Below are 18,824 nucleotides of genomic sequence, written 5' to 3' on the forward strand. Positions count from 1 at the left end.
CTGGCAGTCAAGCCAGGGTCTAGGACAATCGGCCATGGCCACATTGGCATGGCAACTTCATTGCGACCCCCTGCCCCAGCCGATCCACTGCAGGCCCCATGACTCCGTCTCACTGCCAGTCACCTAGACCTGGCCGCACCACTACAGGCTAAATGTCTGGGGTGCCTCTTCACTGTTGGCCCTCCCCCGCCCTGCATCCTCCAGCCCTCCTCCCCTACTGCCCCACACCCGATTCACTGGGAGACAAATCTCCCTGGTTGCTATCCCATATGGGACAATTGGCTGTGCAAGGTAACTCCCTAAATGTAGCTCGTGTATGCTTCCTGCAGGGGCTACGGAGGGGACAACCGCACAATAGGGGGAGGGAGGAGGGCCACATTCCTCAAGCCCTACCCCTTTCCCTGCCTCGCATTCTTCCCTGCACCTTCACTGCCCTCGCTCTCTCGCTCTTCCCCCCCCCCCCATCTCTACTGCTGCACTGGGACATCTTTCAAAGCTTCAGGGCACCTGTGAGCTTTAAGCTACCTGCTGCAGTTCCCACAGAGCCTTCTGCTCTGCTTGATCCCGTAGTTTAAGATTTAGATATTTTACAGAACAGTCCTTTTGACAGCTGATGCAAAGATAGTACAGCACTTTTAGCAAAACAGACTTTTTTTTGGGGGGGGGAATGCCATTTATTGTAGGGATATATTATGGAATAACCAGCAGCAGATGATCATTTTAAAAATCATCATTAACAAACATGTCTCATACATTCATTGTTTTGTTGTTCCAGCCTAAGAGTGGAAGAACCTCAGAGTTTGTGTTTTGAAAACTTCACTCACTATTGTTGTGTTCTCTGAGTTCAAACTTGCAAACCTTCTTGATCCAGTAAACCTTCCCAACCTCTCCGAAAAAAAGATAATATATTAAAAAACTGGTAGATTTTTTTTTTATTTTTTTTAAAAAGAATTTTATTGGTTTTTAAACATTTATAGGAAAGGGGAGGTGGACATACAAAAATTTTTGGCAGCTACATCGTGCTGAAGGTAGAAATCTCTCCAAATCTCACAACTTTTACAAAGAAAAAAATAAAAGATAAAAGATAAGCAGAAACAGCATCTGCTGATACATTGTATCAACCATATGTTCAATCATCTCTTTTGCCACTTTCTAATATATCAACAATTACAATGATATTCCAGATATATTTATTTGTGTGACCTGAGTCTTTCCAATTTTGTTCCCTCCCCCCTGTCCTCTGGCGGAGCCACAGCCCCTCCCTCCTTCATATCTTGTGTATTGTCACCTTTTTCACTACCTCTTATGATTTCGTCCTCTAGGAGGGCACTATGTTTTTTCATGAAGGCCTCTGCCTCCACAACTGTATTGATTCTAATTCTGTTTCCCACCCAGAAGATCAACATTCCTTCTGGCAATAACCATCTAAACCGAACTACTTTATTATATAATTTCTTTGATAAGCAGGAATACTTCCTCCTCTTATCTCTTATTTTTTCGGAATTTGTTTAAGAATGGCAATTTCTTTATCTTTATATTTTAGTGGTCCCCCCCTTTGGACCCCCAAAACCTCATCTCTCATAGTCTTCCTGAGAAATTTAACACGTACTTCCCTTGGCACATTATGTATTCTGGCATATTCTGAATTGATCCTGTAAACCAGGTCCATATCCCACCGCAACTGTTCTTTATCTCTCTTAATATATTCTGCTAAGATTGTACACATAGTATCCTTAAGATCTTCATCTTCTGTCTCCGGTAGTTTCTGGAATTTGAGAAAAAGGGACATTCTTTCAAGTTCCATCTTTACCATGAAATTTTCCAATTCTCTATTCCCCTTCTGAGTTGCCTTCACCTCCTCCCTCAGCCCAACCATGCCCTCCTCCAGCACACCAATTCTCTGTTTATTTTCTGTTGTTTGCTGCTGTACATCTCTGAGCTGTTCTTTAAAGTCTGCCACCTCTTTTTTCAATTCATCTTGTTCCTTCATAAGGGCCTGTTACCATTTGGGTAACAGATAAGTCCTTTGAACTCTCTCCAGTCCCTTCTTGTTGTAAGAATGATGACATTTTTGTCTGTTGAGTCGTTGGGCTGGATGTGGAGGAAGTGGGCGCCGAGGCTGCCTTGCCAGGAGGTGGTTTTCTGGGCCCCATTTGTTAAGTTCAGAGATGAGTGTAAGTCTAATACAAAAGAAATGACGTCTGTGGAATGCGCAGCTGGGTGATGCCGTGGAAGCAGACAAGCCCAGAAGTGAAAGTTAATCCTCAATCACAGTTCCAAGCCAAAAGAAGAAAATCAAATAATCTAAATCCAGAAAGACCACATAACAGGAGGGGCTCCAGGAGACGTTCAGGGGGTAATAATAATATAAAGCCAGACATTTCTTCAAAGGTAGTTTCAAAAGGCTAGTTTCATTTATAAGAGCGAAGAAGGAGATGGAAGCGGGCCATCTTGTCTCCCTCTTTCACAGGGAACCTGGGAGCAAAGCATCCAAAGTTTCGATAAAGCTTTTAAAACAACTCAGGAATCACCTCTTGCAATTGCGATGTAAATCTTTCTCACATAGTTAATACAAGTGAGTAATTAAACATTTTACTCTCTCTCTCTCTCCATTCCGAGATCGAGAGATACTCCAAATGCTGCTTTACCCGAGGGGGGTGAAAAAAACCCCCCTCCAATCTTGAAACTTCAAATAGATTGAATCCACAACTTGCAAAAAGCTGTTGCTCATCAATTAAATGGTGTTAAAAGAGATTAGAGCAAACTTCTCACCTCCAGCACTTCTACTGCAACTTCTAATTGATTATTTCCTTCCGGAATCCATTCGGCGAAGGCACACAGCTGTGCTATGCACCCCCCAGGCCACCCGGCTCCGAGGCAAAGCTGGAAACACCACCACCCCGTGGCTGCCGCCGATTCTGGGGGTTCCAGCAAGCCGCCCTATGGTAGGTGTTCCCTCCAAGACCGCCTGTGCTCCTAAAAGGAGCCCACCGGGGAGATGAGCAGTGGACGGCAGCGTCCGTCACCTTTGGGGACCGGAAGTGATCTCCTGGTAGATTCTTTTATTGTTTTCGTTATAAAGAAAATACTGTTCCCTGTTTAAAGGAAGAGAGGGTGTGGGACAGAGTGAAGAAATCTCTTTTCTGTCCATCCGATCACTGTGGCCATGGGTTTGGAGACAAGGAGGTGGCAATATGGAATATCTAAAGGGCACCACCAAGTTGTCTAAATAGAATATATGATAATATAAATATCTTCTTAGTATGCCTGGCATTATTTAAGGGCCACACACACACACACACACACACACACACACACATACATATACATACATACATACACACACACACACACACATACATATATATAATATTGGATTTAGAGCAGACACCATCTTGAATACCCTGAATACACAAAACCAGTGTTTTCTAAACTAGGGAATGTTAAGATGTGTAAACTTTAACTCCCAGAATTCCACAGCTAACAAGACATGACTTAAAAAGAATGTTTTTTTCGATAAAATGAAGCAGAGATTTGTAGAATTGCAGATTGCTTTAGTCTCTCATTAGCAGGAGCCCTATCTAACACACTGTTTTTCGCCATTAAAGAGATTAGTAGGGAGTTGCACAGGGCATGTATAAGCAATAAGCAAATGTATTTGATGCTGTCAAGAGCTAAACTACTAAAATCCTTGTGTCTATTTGATACTTTATGATCTTCAATTGAGGAGGGAGGGAGCAGAGGTGGGTTGCTAATTTTTTTACTACCGGTTCGGGTGCGCTTACGCGACTCTTCGTCCGGGAAGGTGGGCGGAGCCTCCCATTACCGATTCCCCCGATTTGGGCCAAAACGGCAGCAACCCACCTCTGGGAGGGAGGGCTCATTCTGATCAAACTACATGAAAGAATCATGTGTTATAGAAGAGATTAGGTACACATCTAGTGTCCAAAAACTGTCACGACGAAAATAGTATGCATTCTGATTGGTTACTGGAGTTTTTCACTTCAGGTCTACATATGTATTTTCTTTCTCTTTGAAGGTTGTAATTGGGTTTGACCCTTAGCTCCTGTTAGCTACTTGTGAAGATTAAATGACAGATGATGGGCTTCCTCTGTCTTCAATTCAGAAAAAAGCATACCATTATCTCTGCCATTGTGTCCTGCGCAGAATCTAAGGTAATTCTAAATTCTGAACTGAAGAAGCTTCTTGGATGCATTTGGGGCTGCATTACCTTTATCTTCTTCTCTGATACTGAAACATTTAGCAAAACCAACAGATTGTGAGATACCCAAGGGTTTGGGTGATGGAAAGAGATTCTAAAATAGAAAGGTAAAAGAACCCAAGAAAGCAGGCCAGTACTTAAACTCATCTTTTAACCTCATTGTACATTATATTAGTTTCCTCTTCTTTTTCCTTCTCCCATCCCTCAACATTTATATTCTGGATTTATACTTCAGAGACAATAAAGGTGAGATGTGCAGCACTGAAGAGCCTAAGAAAATAGCTAAGATATTATATTGCGATAAATCACACAAACTAGATAGTATTCTCTGAGAGCCTTGGAAAAAAAAAAGACTGTAGTCTTGGAAGGACTGGATTACTGCCCAAAGTATGTAGTTTATCATTGTGCACAGCCACAGCAGTGTTAAAACGGTAGACTGGGTGTCTGGTCTTGCTTTTTTTAAAAAAAAAATAGTATAAGATTTGTGCAAGGGACATTGGAGGACTACATTTCATTAAAATATTGCAATACAAGGTTACTTCAACCTTCTAATGTATACTTTTATCTTTGTAGGATTAAAAAAAAGGAATGTGATCAGAGTTTATAATCTGAATTGGAAACATTTGCCTTTTGTGTTGGGACTCCAAATGGAGTGATTCATATCCAGGCTGCCACTAAACCACAAAAATTGCTGGTTGACTTTGGGCCAATCATTCTATAGTTCAGAACACCACATCCTAAGAACACTACATGAATATTATCCCCAGAATGAATGAATGAATGAATGAATGAATAACTGTCTGTCTGTCTATCTATCTGTCTGTCTGTCTGTCTGTCTATCTATCTATCTATCTATCTATCTATCTATCTATTCTCTTTCTTTCTTCTTTCTTTCTTTCTTTCTTTTTCTTTCTCTTCCTTCCTTCCTTCTCTTCTCTTTTTCAATGAATTTTGATTCCTGGCAACTATAAACAAGTCCATGACTACATTTTTAGAAGTGGTTTGCCTGGCCTTTTTCCTAGAAAGAGTGACTGGCCCAAAATACCTCAGTTGGTTTTCATGACTAAGGCATTTTCTACTTTTCTTTTTTGTAAAAGTTGCGAGACCTGGGGGGGCTTCTCCCCCCCCCGCACGATGTAGCTGTCAAAATGTTCCATAACCTTTTAATCCATTTTTTCCTGTAAAACTTTTAAAACCAATAACATTTGGACAATTAAAAAAATAATTTATGTTCTGCTACTCTGTTATTTTATGTTATGTAGTTACAATACCTTACTGTTGAAAAATAAAAATGATTCTCATGATATATCTGTGGGCGCATTCAAACACAAAGCCTTATATATTGATCTGAATGTTTGCATTCAAATAGACCCACAGATGTGTCTCAATATGATTGTGAGCTAGGGCATATTTTGCTAAATATGAACTAGATAATGAATTTTGGATCTACCTATGTTTGATTGTCATTTAGCAACTGGCACTTATATGGTAATACTTAATCCGGAATCATAATACTGCAACCCTAGGAACCAATCCAAGTGACTACATCCCAAAGGTAATAAATGATATTATCTTTTGTTGGATCTGTCACCTCTGTATAGCGCTTCAGATGTTTATGGATGTGCAAAGCAAACATCTGTATTTTGTTTGGTAGGAAAAAATGACTTATAATCCATACAAGGTCAACCTGTTTAAATAAATGGAGGAAATTAACCATTGCAATATTTTTTTTTCCAACAAGCTTGGCCTTTTTTGCAGAGTTGTCTGGTTTTTCCTCTACCTCATGGAAAAGGGAAGGCATTAGCGTATCGGCTGCCAGCTTAACTGCAATTAAACTTGGGGTGTTCCTCCTGCATTCTAAGTACTCCACTTGAATGGAACAGTAAGTCAGTAACTCTAATTGAATGGTTACTTACTAGGGACTAAGGTTTATTGCACTCCATGGGACCTATTTCTGTGTTAATATGAATAATACTCATTTAATTTTTAAACCTCTTAAATGTGCTTAAAATGGATCTACAGTTACAGGGCCCTGTTATTGGCACTGAATAGCTTTATCCTACACTGAAAGCCACTTTAGGAAGGCTTCCATTTTGGGAAAAATGGTGAAAAAAGCATTTAAGAGAAAATAAGAAAAGTATTTCTTCTATCAAACTATTAAGTCTATTTTTCAAAATCTTTATGTAGTATTTAGTGGGGACTACGGTTAATGCTTGCACAGTTTCTAATCTATCACTTGATGAATTGACTCAGGGCAGAATCAGATTAATACCCATCACTCTTTTTGCCATGATGCTTAATGGAAGACAGCTAATATTCCTGTAATAATGCAGAACCTGCCCTTATTGCTGCAGTCACCAATATGGCTTGTGAGGTGTCAAGCCCCCCCCCCACTTCTTCTATGAAGCTAATGCTATTGCTATGACCAAAACTTTTATATATATATATAAAAATCTAAACACTTAAATGAGGGTGGCTTCCACAAAAAAGAACAAGAAGACAGATAGGGCATTAGAACTATCCCCAATTTTTTCCATTTTTATTCCTTATCCAAACCCACAGTGGTGGTAGTCTCTACATCTTGATTACTTTTTATATATAATTTAAATAATTTTTCATTTGTTGGGAAAGTGAGAAGTGCCTCTGGTTGTACAACCTGATCCTGACTTGTTGAATATTAGTGTTGTCCCAGCTTGCTATTTCTTCCAAGCTTTGTAGAGAAAACACTCATTAATTTTAATTAACTAAAATAAGTGATCTCGGCAGGTGGCAGCATTGGCCAATGCTGTCTCTCTTTGGCAGGTAGGCTGGATCAGTCTTGATTAAATCCTTGAGAAAGCACCAGGAGATGTCAGGGTGGTAGACTTGATGGAGGGGCCCCAAACCTTTGGAAAGCAGTGGCAAACAATTTCTATAGCAGTGCCAGCCAAACTGCATGGTTACAGTCACCACGTGTGAAGGGGCTCCTTATTTAAGGAACCCAGAAGCAATTGCCCATCATGGCTGGCCTCAAAAAGCTAATTAGGTTTACAGGGGAAGCTCTTGTTTCTTTTTTTGCCTGCCAGCAAGCTCTTCTTACCAATCGATTACATCTGCTTATTTCTTCCCCACCCAACGGGTTAGGATTAGGGCATTGATCACTGGCTGGGTTATCTCTGTGAATTTATGTAACCCCCCCCCCAATTCTGTGGGTGTGGCTTGGTGGGCATGGCAGGGGAAGGATACTGCAAAATCTCCATTCCCATCCCACACTGGTGGTATTTGCTGGTTCTCCGAACTACTCAAAATTTCCGCTATCAGTTTTCCAGAACCTGTCAGAACCTGCTGAGTGTCACTCCTCCACCCCCTTTTACTCCAACAAGGATATCACATAAATTAGGTTCACAGCAGGTCAAAACTTTTTCGCGGCAGGCGAAAAAAGGAACAAGAGCCAGAGCAAGAGGCAACCACGATACACTGTTGCACAACAGTTTGCGGAACTGAAACACTCAGAGCACCTCTTTATGATTGACGCTATGGGTGCATCCACAAAACCGTAAGCGTCTTTACCTCTACTTGTAAAACACAGGTCTCCATCCTCCTGCCCTCAGGACAACATTCATTGTCCTTAGCAACGGGCTATATTGTTTGGGTTGATTGGAAATGTAGTTCCAGAATCCCTGGCGACCATGAGCCCGAAGAGGCCAGTGGAAAGTTGCTATACACGTGTAATTATCGCGATTAAGTTTTACTAAAAGCCTTTGGGATTAACTGCCGAGGAACAGAGAGTTTAGGTTGGGTTGCGTTCAGAAGCAAACCTTCAGTTTTCAATTCTTTTTTTTTTAAAGCGGTTCGTCCTGCGCTACGATCCAAGGGGAAGGGAGGGAAAGCAAAAGCCGGGTCATCCCCCCCCAAGCAGGGCAGAATGAGATTCCTACCGTGAAACCAAAGGGGGAAATGGCCCTGAATATACCATCGCAGCATGTACTATACACGCCTTCCTAGATCCATGCTTCCCGCGGCAAAACTATAGATCTCCGAGTCATTAAAGAAGCAGATTCCATTTTAAAGCAAGCAAGCAAGCAAGCAAGCAAGGCAGCGTTACATCGACGGGGGTTGTACGCGAAAGGGACCAAAGGAGACGCTCTCTCTTTCCCTCCCCTCCCCTCCCCTCAAACCGTTTGCTTCAATCCCCACCCCCACTGGAGACTCGATGGTTTAAGCACACCAAAACTACCCAAAAGAGCTAGAAGGGCGGGCCGGTTACGTAAACGATCCCAGCAGCCCGAAGGAGAAGGCGAGGGCCGGCCTCCTTTTCTGGCGGAGGAGGGCGCAGAAAGCAGAGAGTAACCCGCCGCGCGCAACCCATTTGCTGCCTCACTTCCCTGGGCGGAGAGACAGAGAGAGAGAGGGAGAAGGGGAGGGGGGGTCGATTACGTAAAGGCTTCCAGCCCAGCTCCAGCCAATCCCCTGAGCGATTTTTAGAGGCGGAGCCGGGAGAGAAAGGGGCGTGGCTTAGCCTAGCTGCCTCGCGTCTCTGCCGTGGCTTGATATTATTAGTAACAGCCCCGGCAGGAGCGGTGGCGGTAGGGGCCGCCGAGGTGTGGACGGTGCTCTCGTTTCATCCCGGAGAAAGGAAAACGAAGACGTCCCCGGAGTAGAAAGCGGGCCGAGATGAAGGAGCCTCCTCTGGCCGCGCTGGAAATTTCCCCCTGCCAGGCGTGTCTTTTTTAAATCGGGGGGATCCAGTGGGAGAGGAGAGACGGGCTTTACTTCCAGAGCGGCAGCGAGGCAAGCTGACTCTTGGGCAGGTAAGCCGCAAAAGGGGGGCGGGGGTGGGGTGAGGGAGAAGGGAGGGAGGGAGAGCGGCGGGGAGGCGAGCGCTACCGATTGCCGGCGCATCTCCAAGGCAAGGGGGGGGGGTGATGGTGAACAAGGGGAGAAATAGGACTGCCCGCGCAGGGTCCGTCTACGTGTCGGAGGTGGGCTCTGGCGAGGGGTGTCGGCAGGGAAGGCGTGAGAAAGGGGGAGACAACCCCGTAACTTTGGCCAGCGCGTCCGCCCCACGTCTGCCGGCGGCAGCGCGCGATCCCCGGTTGCGAGAAGCGTTTGCGCGGCATCACTCGGGCTAGCCAGGCTGGTTTGCAGTGGCGCGCAAGGCCAGTGGGGCAGCGGTAACTTTCTGCTCGGCTTTTTTTTGGGAGCCCCGGGTGTTGGGAGGCTTCAGTCATGGTGTGTGTGTGTGTGTGTGTGTGTATCGGTTGATGAGGAGCAGCTACGATTTATATTGATATTGTTTTCTGATTGCTTACTTGTACCCTATGACTATCATTAAGTGTTGTGCCTTACGATTCTTAACGAATTTATCTTGTCTTTTTATGTACCCTGAGATGAGAGCATATGCACCAAAGACAAATTCCCTTGTGTGTCCAGTCACACTTGGCCAATAAAGAATTCTATTTTATTCTATTCTATCCCGGAGGCAGGGTTGGAGCAGCTGTTTTGTAAGGCAGGAGGAAGAAGAAGCGGACGCGTTCACTTCATTTTCTTTTCTTTTAAATGAAATGAATCTGCTTGCTGGTACGAAACGGCCCCTTCTCGGCTTAAACGGAGGGTGGCTTGACTGAAGCTTGGAGCCCTTGCTTGCTTTAAGGCCGAGGGAGCTCTATATAGCAAGACTGGTCTCTTTCCCAGATCCAACGAAGTACGCAGCAAGATTTCGCACGGGACTCCGTGCTTTTTTCCACCCCTCTCGGTCTCTCGTCGCCTAAAAGACGCGAGCGGGCGATCACGGCGCTGCCGCCTCTTGGAAAGGTGACCGGGAAGAGCCCCTCCTTTTAATTTCATCTCTCTGGATGGTTGTGGCTTGAGGGCAAAGCGTATTGCTGCTCAGCCACAGCTGGTGCCGATTGTCTGCTGGCTTGGCTGCGGATCATGGACTCAGGACCGGGTGGGCGGATGAAAGGATCAAGAGAGGCTTAAGCACTTAATGTTCCCTTTCTTTCTTTCTTTTTTCGCTGGGAGATTGCTACTGCGGAGGAATTTGTCTCACATGGCTCTCCTTGGCATCGTCGTTCCTCTTTAAAGATGAGGAAGAAAATGCTGGTCAGGATTTTCTGTATGGTCGAGCCACTATTCTGGTTTTTGGCTTTTTTTTTTTAATGTCAGATGTCAGCCGGGGAATAGTGCACTGGTGTCCTTGAACGCATCTTAACTCCTTTCCCTCCATAGTAAGCAAACATCATTACAGTATCGATCCCTGTCCAGAATTTCCATTTCTTTGCCAACCTATTTGAGCTACATTTTGGGGGATTTTGAAATTTGCTATTTTGGTTGCCCCGTGATCCCTTGAAATCTTTGCATCCAGTTCCCCCCCCCCAAAAAAAAATCCTCTACTTCCCAGTTTCTATGGGATAATGCAGCTAAGGTCCATTGTGCTCCTAAGGACAGCTGTTTATAAAGCATGCAAAATCCTAACCTCAAAGTGAATTATAATCATAGAAACAGGGCTGTGTACATTTTATTGCAAAGATTTTGGTATCAAATCAATATTGTGTATGAAAGAGATGCAGTGCATCCGTGAATTGGATATAGTGTGTCAATCCATCTAGCAAACACTTCCAAATTTTGGTAGACCGTCATGCTTAGGTATTCTTGGGATCTCTATGTATGTTTGCTCAAAGCTAATAGTGAGTCTTCTTTACAAGTAAGTGTGCCTATAAACTTCATGGGAACTTCTGAATAAATATGGAAAAATCAAACTGCAATCTTATATCCCCTTTATGAGGAAATAGGTATACAACAGGGTGTGTTTCTGGATTTTCCTCTCAGTCCTATATAAAAGGAGCAAAATGCCTGTAATTATTCAAATCTATGAGGATGCTTGCCACTCTAAAGAATTTTAAATACAGAATCAATTAATTTTGAAGTCTGCTAGGCAATTGACATTGCTTAAAGGAGCTATTGAGAATATCAGGTTTTTTAGTAAATCACTGTTCAGAAATGGCACAATTTAAGATGACGTATTTACCTATGGGCCATAATACTATATAAAAGGAGCCATTTCAATATTTTGACTACAGGCTGCCATTAACTATATGGACTCTATGCCGAGTGGTGGTCTCACAGGAGAGAACAGCCATGAAATTGCTTTCTCCCCTCCCTCTGGAACCTACTTGTAAAGCAGGATCATGTACTTGGTTGCATATTCAGGGTCTTACTTTTTTGACTTATTAAAAAAAAATGTTAAGTTAGGCTACATTGTTTTTGTTTTGTTTTTAAAAGAATGCTTATAGAGCAGAAAGGCATTAAGATCAAACACATTGTCTAGATTTGTATGTAATACCTATAATTGAGACTGCTTCTGGTCTAGGAAGAAGAAATGCCGTGGCAACAATGAGTGCATTTTAGCAAAATAAAGCTGGTAATGAGAATGGTATACTATATAATTTCTTTAGGATATATATCTTAAGTCTCTTGAGAATGCACCTAAGATCCTATTTTGGAGATTATTTTCTGTTAGCTGGAGGGTTGGGGGCATTCTTACAAACATAATTTGTGATCCTTGTCATATCTCCAGGAATGTCTGTACAGTTCATGAATATTCCAGGGGAGAATGTGTTATCAAAGAGAACTTTGCTCCTCGCGAATAGTTATTTTCCATTTGAGAGCAAAATCTGTTGGAGTGCAAATGTTTTTGACTTTGAAGTCTAACAGTCCAGGGTTTCAGTTTGTTCAGGACAGGGATAAAGAAGGACTTAAGATTGCTATTGGGGGCCCATTTTGAATTATGATTGCTTTAATTCCAACTGGGTAGTCCTCCAACCTATGACCACAATTGAACCCAACATTTCTGTTGCTAGGTGAGGCAGTGGTTAAGTGAGCTTTGCCTCATTTTATCTTTCCTGCCACATTTGTTAAGTGAATCACTGCAGTTGTTAAATTAGTAACACAGTTGTTAAGTGGATCTGGCTTCCCCACAGACTTCGCTTGTCAGAAAGTCACAAAAGGTGAACATATGACCCCAGGACACTGCAGCTGTCATAAATATGAATCAGTTGGCAAGTGTCTGAATTTTGATCATGTGACCATGGGGATTCTGCACGATTGAAAATAAAAAACGGTCAGAAGTCACTTTTTTTCAGTGCTGTTGTAACTTCAGACGGTCACTAAATGAACTGTTGTAAGTCAAGGAGTACCTATATGCAAGTAGAGGAAGGTTGATGGAAGTTGTGAGTTATAAGAATTCTGTACTGTAATGTAGGAAATGATGTTTTTGGATAGAAGACAGTTGAAAACAGTCCCATAGTTTCTGACGTCCACATAACACCTCACAATGCTTTTATATCTTTTAAACAAATATTCTCTTTGCAATTCCTAAACACACTGATTAGAAGAGAACACCTCTATCATTCAATAATAAGTCACCCTGAACTTAGGGACACATTTTTCAATAAACTAATTCAGTCCTTTATTGCATCATATTATGAAGTGTAATTGCTTCAGAAACCAAGACATCTGATTTAATTTTTGGTTCAGTTGTCGTCCAAGCTTACATACAAAGGCACATTGTTCAAGGCTTTCTTCCCTTTAAGTTTGAGTTGACCTTTCTGCTATGCGTGATGAATGTATTTCTAAGGTTTACCTTTAAACATTTTATAACCTGGGTCAGCCTTCTGTATTTAAAGCACCTTATTCAGATGTTAAGCATAATATAAGAAATGATTCACTTTGGTCTTGAGATGGCACATGAGGTCATGTTGGGTTCTTATATGAATGGGCTAATTTGCATTAAGAGCCAGTTTGGTGTGATGGTTAAGGCACCAGGTGAGAAAGCGGGAGACTGAGGGCTCTAGTCCCTCCTTAGACCCCAAGCCAGTTGGATGACATTGGCCAATCACTTATATTCTCTGTCCTAGGAAGAAGGCAAAGTCAAATCACTTCCACAATCTTGTCAAGGAAATTTGCAGGGACTAATCCAAACAGTTACCAGGAGTCAATGCAGGTAGTCCTCGACTTACAACCACAAATGAGCCCAAAATTTCTGTTGTTAAGTGAGACATTTGTCAAGTGCGTTTTGCCCCATTTTATTACCTACCTTGCCACCGTTGTTAAGCGAATCACTGCAGTTGATAAATTAATAATCTGGTAAGTGAATCTGGCTTCCCTGTTGACTTTGCTTGTCAGAAGGTTGCAAAAGGGGATCACATGTCCTTGGGACACAGCAGTGGTCATAAATATGAACCAGTTGCCAAGCATCTGAATTTTGATCACAAGCTCATGGGGATGCTGCAAAGGTTGTGACTCTGAAACATGGTCATATGTCACCTTTTTCAGTGCAGTTGCAACTTTGAATTGTCACTAAATGATCTTTTGTAAGATGAGGACTACCTGTGGTCAATTACCCTAGTTTGGCTTAGATTTTCTGCACATATACTTCATCATCTAATACTATTAGGCAGTCAGAAAAATCTCATTTTCCTATTTCTGTCACTATCCAAAATAATACAGTTGCAGGCTCATTTGAAATTCATAGTGGTATATGCACTATCAACTATGATGGCTTTAGTTTCTCCATATGGAATTCGAATTGCCACATTAAAGCGGCCTTTAAAAAATATTACATTATTTTCTATTTTTAATCATTATGCTATTATACTCTTTTGTTAATTAGTTATAAATATGGCTTTCAAATGAATATTTGTGTTGGACATATGGTTTTGAAATGCAGAATCATCCAGCTAGAACTATCATACATTGTTCTGTTGCAGAAGAGAGCGAAGTTGGATAGCGACGTGTTTTTAGTTGCTTGAAAATACTAAAGAGGAAAAAAAAGATTTAAGAGGACCAGTGATCAGAATAAACCCCTGTTAGAAAACCGGGGAAAATATTGATTAATAATTACTTGACTACCACATTGTTTGACATAAGTTTGAATACAAACAATCTTCTCTTTCATTTAATTTAATTTTGCTGTTATCAATTTAACGTGAGCTATATTTTATCCTGGTGTACTGCAATCATTTAAAAGTGAATGTATTCATGATAAAGTGTGTTTGTGTATGTGTGTCTATAGATAGATAGAGAGATAGAAAGATAGAAAGAAAGATAGATAGATGATAGATAGATAGATAGATAGATAGATAGATAGATAGATGATAGATAGATAGATAGATAGATGATAGATAGATAGATAAAATGAACTCATTTATTTTGGCAAATATGTTCTCTTTTATGATATTCAGTGGATGTCCACTGAATGGATTTCTTTGCTGTCACTAAACTATTTAAGAATGTACATATGAATGATCTTTCATACTTTCATACTTTCATAGTACTGATTGAAACAGTTTCAGGATTTATGTATTCAGATGTAACTGGAAAGTTTAACTTGTGTGTTTGGCAGCAAGCATCTTCGTATATCAGATACTTTGTTTAGAAAAAGCTCTCTCAGTGTTTAGTGAACTGGTAATCGATTTAAAACCCTTAAAGGTAATTGAACCTCTACATGGAGGAGTCTAGTCCTGTTATCGCAGAAGCCAATAAATAAATAAAGCACTTGTCTAAATTCACTGATAAAACAGAATATTTTGTCTCACTTATTTAAGCAAAGGAAAGATTGTGGTAATTATTGCTGCTACTTCCCTTTCCTGCCTCCCACAAGCCTTCACTGCTGTTTAAAAGGCTCCTATTTTAAATCCTTGATCTGCTACTTAAGAGATTACACTGCCCAGATGCATGTGTTCAAAGCAGGATTTCTGAATCGTAACAGTTGCATAGAGGACAGACCTTTGACAGTTACTGCTTGCCATGCAAGAGATGGGAAACACTTGTTGAAATTTGGCATCAGAAATGGCCCAATTTCCTTGATTTGTAGTCACCATTAGGATCGTGGGCTAATCTAATCAGTGTACAGATGTGTGTCTGCATTAAAAAATATGTTGGAAAGGATTAACATATGAAAGTCTGAAGTATTTTAAAGACTTGTAGTTTGGCTTCTACCTCAAATGGTACGAAGAATATTCAGCATGGTTTTGACCAAGTTATTCTCATACAATATATCAATGGCTTAATCATATGCTTCCCCCCCCCCTTTGGGGACTAGAATGTATAGAATGTATCAAGAGCCACGGTGGCGCAAGTGGTTAGAGTTCAATATTGCAGGCTAAATTCTTCCAACTGCCAGGAGTTCAATTCTGACCGGCTTGAGGTTGAGTCAACGTTCCATCCTTCCGGAGTTGGTAAAATGGCCATTTTACCAATTTCGGAAGGATGGGGGCCATATGCTGATGTTGTCAACCACTCAGAGAGTGCTGTAAAGCACTATGGAGCAGTATGGAAGTCTAAGAGTTAGTGTTAGTTATAGTATATATAAAACAGACCTGTGGCCATGCTTGGATGTGAAGAGAAATGAGCTTTGAAGGATTCTCATGCCCCATCAGCAGCAACTTAAACCATTGTCACCTTTTTCTGGGATTGTCCGGCTACCTCCACTGGTGTGGTACAGTTTGGGGAAGAGATGCCAAAGGGATGGACAGCAAGTACTCAGTGATACAAGTGTGCCAAGCATCTTTTCTCTCTTAAATCTGAAATTCTGTAATATCCATCCATCCATCCAAAATTGTTCCAGCTTCATCTTAAAGATATTGTCTTTAAAAAAATCCTAAAAGTATAGTATGTCAGAATCAGTTCAGTGTAGTGGTTAGAAAAAGGAAGGCTGTGTGTTCTAGTCCTGCCTTAAATAGCAAACAAGCTGGGTGAACTTGAGCTAGTCACTCTCTCTAGGAAGAAGGCAGGGGCAAACTGACCTGAAGACACCAATCAATCAAATAGAATCTATTTCCTTTTTTCTATGTCTTTTAGAGGTGACCACCTCTCTAGGCAATCTTACCAGCAGGCCGTAACTGACCCTCTCTGTCCCCAGACAATCCCATCTAGACTAAGAACAAGGGCCTCCTCGCATGCTCACGGTTCAATCCAACCATCCCACTTCCATCAGCTGATGATCTCAACATTTCACCACCTTCATAATGGGCTTCCTCATCTCTGCTACCTTTCTGAAGTGAGCAGCTTTACAAGAGAAATAACCTCGGGGACAAGGGCTACCCTGCTTCCCCCAAAGTAAATCAGATCCTTTGGACTTCCTGCCTTGAGGCCCTTGAGTTCTATCAAAATTTTTGCTTTCCCCATTGTTTGGGGTCCCTCTTCCTTGTATAGCAGGCATGCGTTGATTGTTGCAATAAACATGGTCCTTCTCTTCCATAATATACCCTGTGCTTCTGCATTTTCTATGATATTTTCATCTAGCAGTTGATTTTAGATTTTGGAACTTTATTCCCCCCACCCCAAAGAATACATCCATATCTCTTTGCCTGTCTCTCTCTCTCCCTGTCTCATTCTTTGTCTCTCTCTCAGAAAATGACAGCTGTGTATAGATTAGAAAGAATCACCATTCAGTGTTGTGCCATGTATATTCAAAGAACACAAATGATAAATTGAAATGTTTAAATTCTTTTTTCCTAGTTTTTTTTAAAAAAAGAAACATGTAAATAGTTACCGAGTTAGCAGAACGGGTGAGTACAGGCAGTTATATTCATCTTGGAATTACAGTCATAAGTTGTGGTTGTTACATGAGTCACCATGTGACCACACCTGATTTTTGCAGCAGTTGTTTTACCAAAACCATTTCCTTCAGGGGGGGGGTGGGGGTAGGGTTTGTTTTTGGGGGGGAGGGGCGGAAACAGGAAGTAAATGGTGGAAACTGACAAAACCTGCAGAAATTCGTTTCATTGTGACTGCAGGATGCTGCAAATGGCTGGTTGCTAACTGCCCAAAATTCACCCATGTGATTGTGGGAGGAATGTGACTGTTGTAAGTTTCTCTGCCGAGGTCTATTGTAACTTTGAACATTTGCTAAACAACCAGTCATTAAACGAAGACTACCGTTTGATTCTCAGTAAGGTCTTGAAAGTCATCTAGCAACTCTTAGTTCCTGGACTATAATGCATGAGAAATTGGAAGAAGTCACATTCTGGCTTCTTGCATCTCTTTCCCTGTCCTCCCATTTTAATTCTAAATATTATGTTGCATTATGACATTAACTGTTGCATTTTGATCAGAAGAACTGGTAGTTATTTTCCAGTATGTAAGTAACTGAAACTTTCAGCTGGGATTATAAAGACTAAGCAGTTTTTTTCCCCTGATTCAAAACCAATAGAGAATGAGCTGGCTTTAAATATTTTATACATAAGTAAAGTGTAAGTTTGTGTAAATCTTGGAAAGAAGTGATTTGGAATGTGGGGATGCATGCAAAGCACTTCCTTTTGAATTCTTAAAGCAACCATGTCTTTTTTTCCGTTCCTTCCGTCAGAAACTTAAAACCCACCTATTCCAGCTAGCCGGCTTGGCCTAATTCCTCCTATCCCACCTCAGTCCTATTTCTAAATTTTTTAAGATTGGTTTTAAGGTCTGTTTTTTAATTTTTATAAATTGTACAGGGGTTGTTTAATCTGATTTTTATTTATGTGTATGATTGTTTGTATGTTTTAAATTTATTCCTGTACACCGCCCCGAGTCCCTCCGGGGAGAGGGGGCGGTCTAGAAATTTAATAAATAATTATTATTATTAATTTTTCCCTCTCCCAGGCTTGGTAGGGCTGCTTTGTAAACTGATCTCTGCTGGGTCTGAATGTATGTGTAAGCACAGCTAATTCACTCTACTGGGAAAAATGCAGAATTAATGACTATATACTCCTAGTGGAGTGTGCAGCTTCTATGTGTCAAATGAATAGCTCTGAATCAAGAAAATTGAAATTTCTTGACCTTTAGAATGCCCTCATTATGCATTTGAGGTAAACCTGCTTTCTATGCATTTATTCCTTGCTAATCAAGGAACATATGGCAATGAAATCGAAATATAACGGTAGACACTACTGTCAAGTGCCTGTGCAAACTATATTTGAGAGACTAGATTTAAAACTGACGGCTAAAGTTACGGCATTACAAGTAACATAAGCCAAGTAGCTACTGTCTTGTTTGTAAAAGCAAAATCTACATTTTCTATTTGAATGTGGCTGTTTAATCATTCTACATACAACCCCATCCTTTTTCTAAAAACCCTCTGATTAGTTTTATGAACTTGATTGGAAAGATTTTCCTAAACTTTGGAGAAAATAACACAGAATCAAATCCAATGCAGAGACAGGTTTTAAAATCTTGGTTGCTTGAAAATATCTTCTCAGCAACCTGTAGGCTACGTTTTAAAGTCCCACCTTATAACCTTGAAAGACATATGACCTATGACCTGGCTGCAAAGGATAGATTTCCAGCTTTCAATGGGCTGCTTAAATCCCATTGAGTTCCACAGGCTCTGATAAGATAAGATAAGGTGAATACATATCAAAGCTAGATTGGCTTCAGTTTTTTTGTTTTTGTATTTATGTGCTTGATTTTAATAGTTTTAATATGTTTTTTTTTTATTTTGGTTGAGAAATGCCCAGAGTTTGTTATATGGGCAGCTATAAACATGTTTTAAATAAGTAAATAATACATCCATCAGCTAGGGGATTTTGAAGTCTGTCTATATATCATGGCAAAATGTTCCATAGTATGGATTGTGAAAGCA

General features: G+C 41.1%; 1 protein-coding gene across 2 annotated transcripts in view; it reads left to right on the forward strand.

Annotated features, from left to right (window-relative positions):
- The first annotated feature begins 8,684 nt into the window (after window positions 1–8,684).
- GALNT13 (polypeptide N-acetylgalactosaminyltransferase 13) overlaps window positions 8,685–18,824 on the forward strand; it is a 240,727-nt gene continuing 230,587 nt past the window's right edge. Inside the window, exon 1 of one of the 2 annotated variants that reach the window (XM_081937996.1) lies at window positions 8,685–9,012. The gene's annotated coding sequence lies outside the window, so the exon portion shown is untranslated. The remainder of the gene's footprint in view (window positions 9,013–18,824) is intronic. The other variant, XM_081937997.1, reaches the window with a different exon arrangement.

Source organism: Natrix helvetica (assembly GCF_964273705.1).
Source record: "Natrix helvetica genome assembly, chromosome: 1".
In the NCBI taxonomy this organism is placed as follows: Eukaryota; Metazoa; Chordata; class Lepidosauria; order Squamata; family Natricidae; genus Natrix; species Natrix helvetica.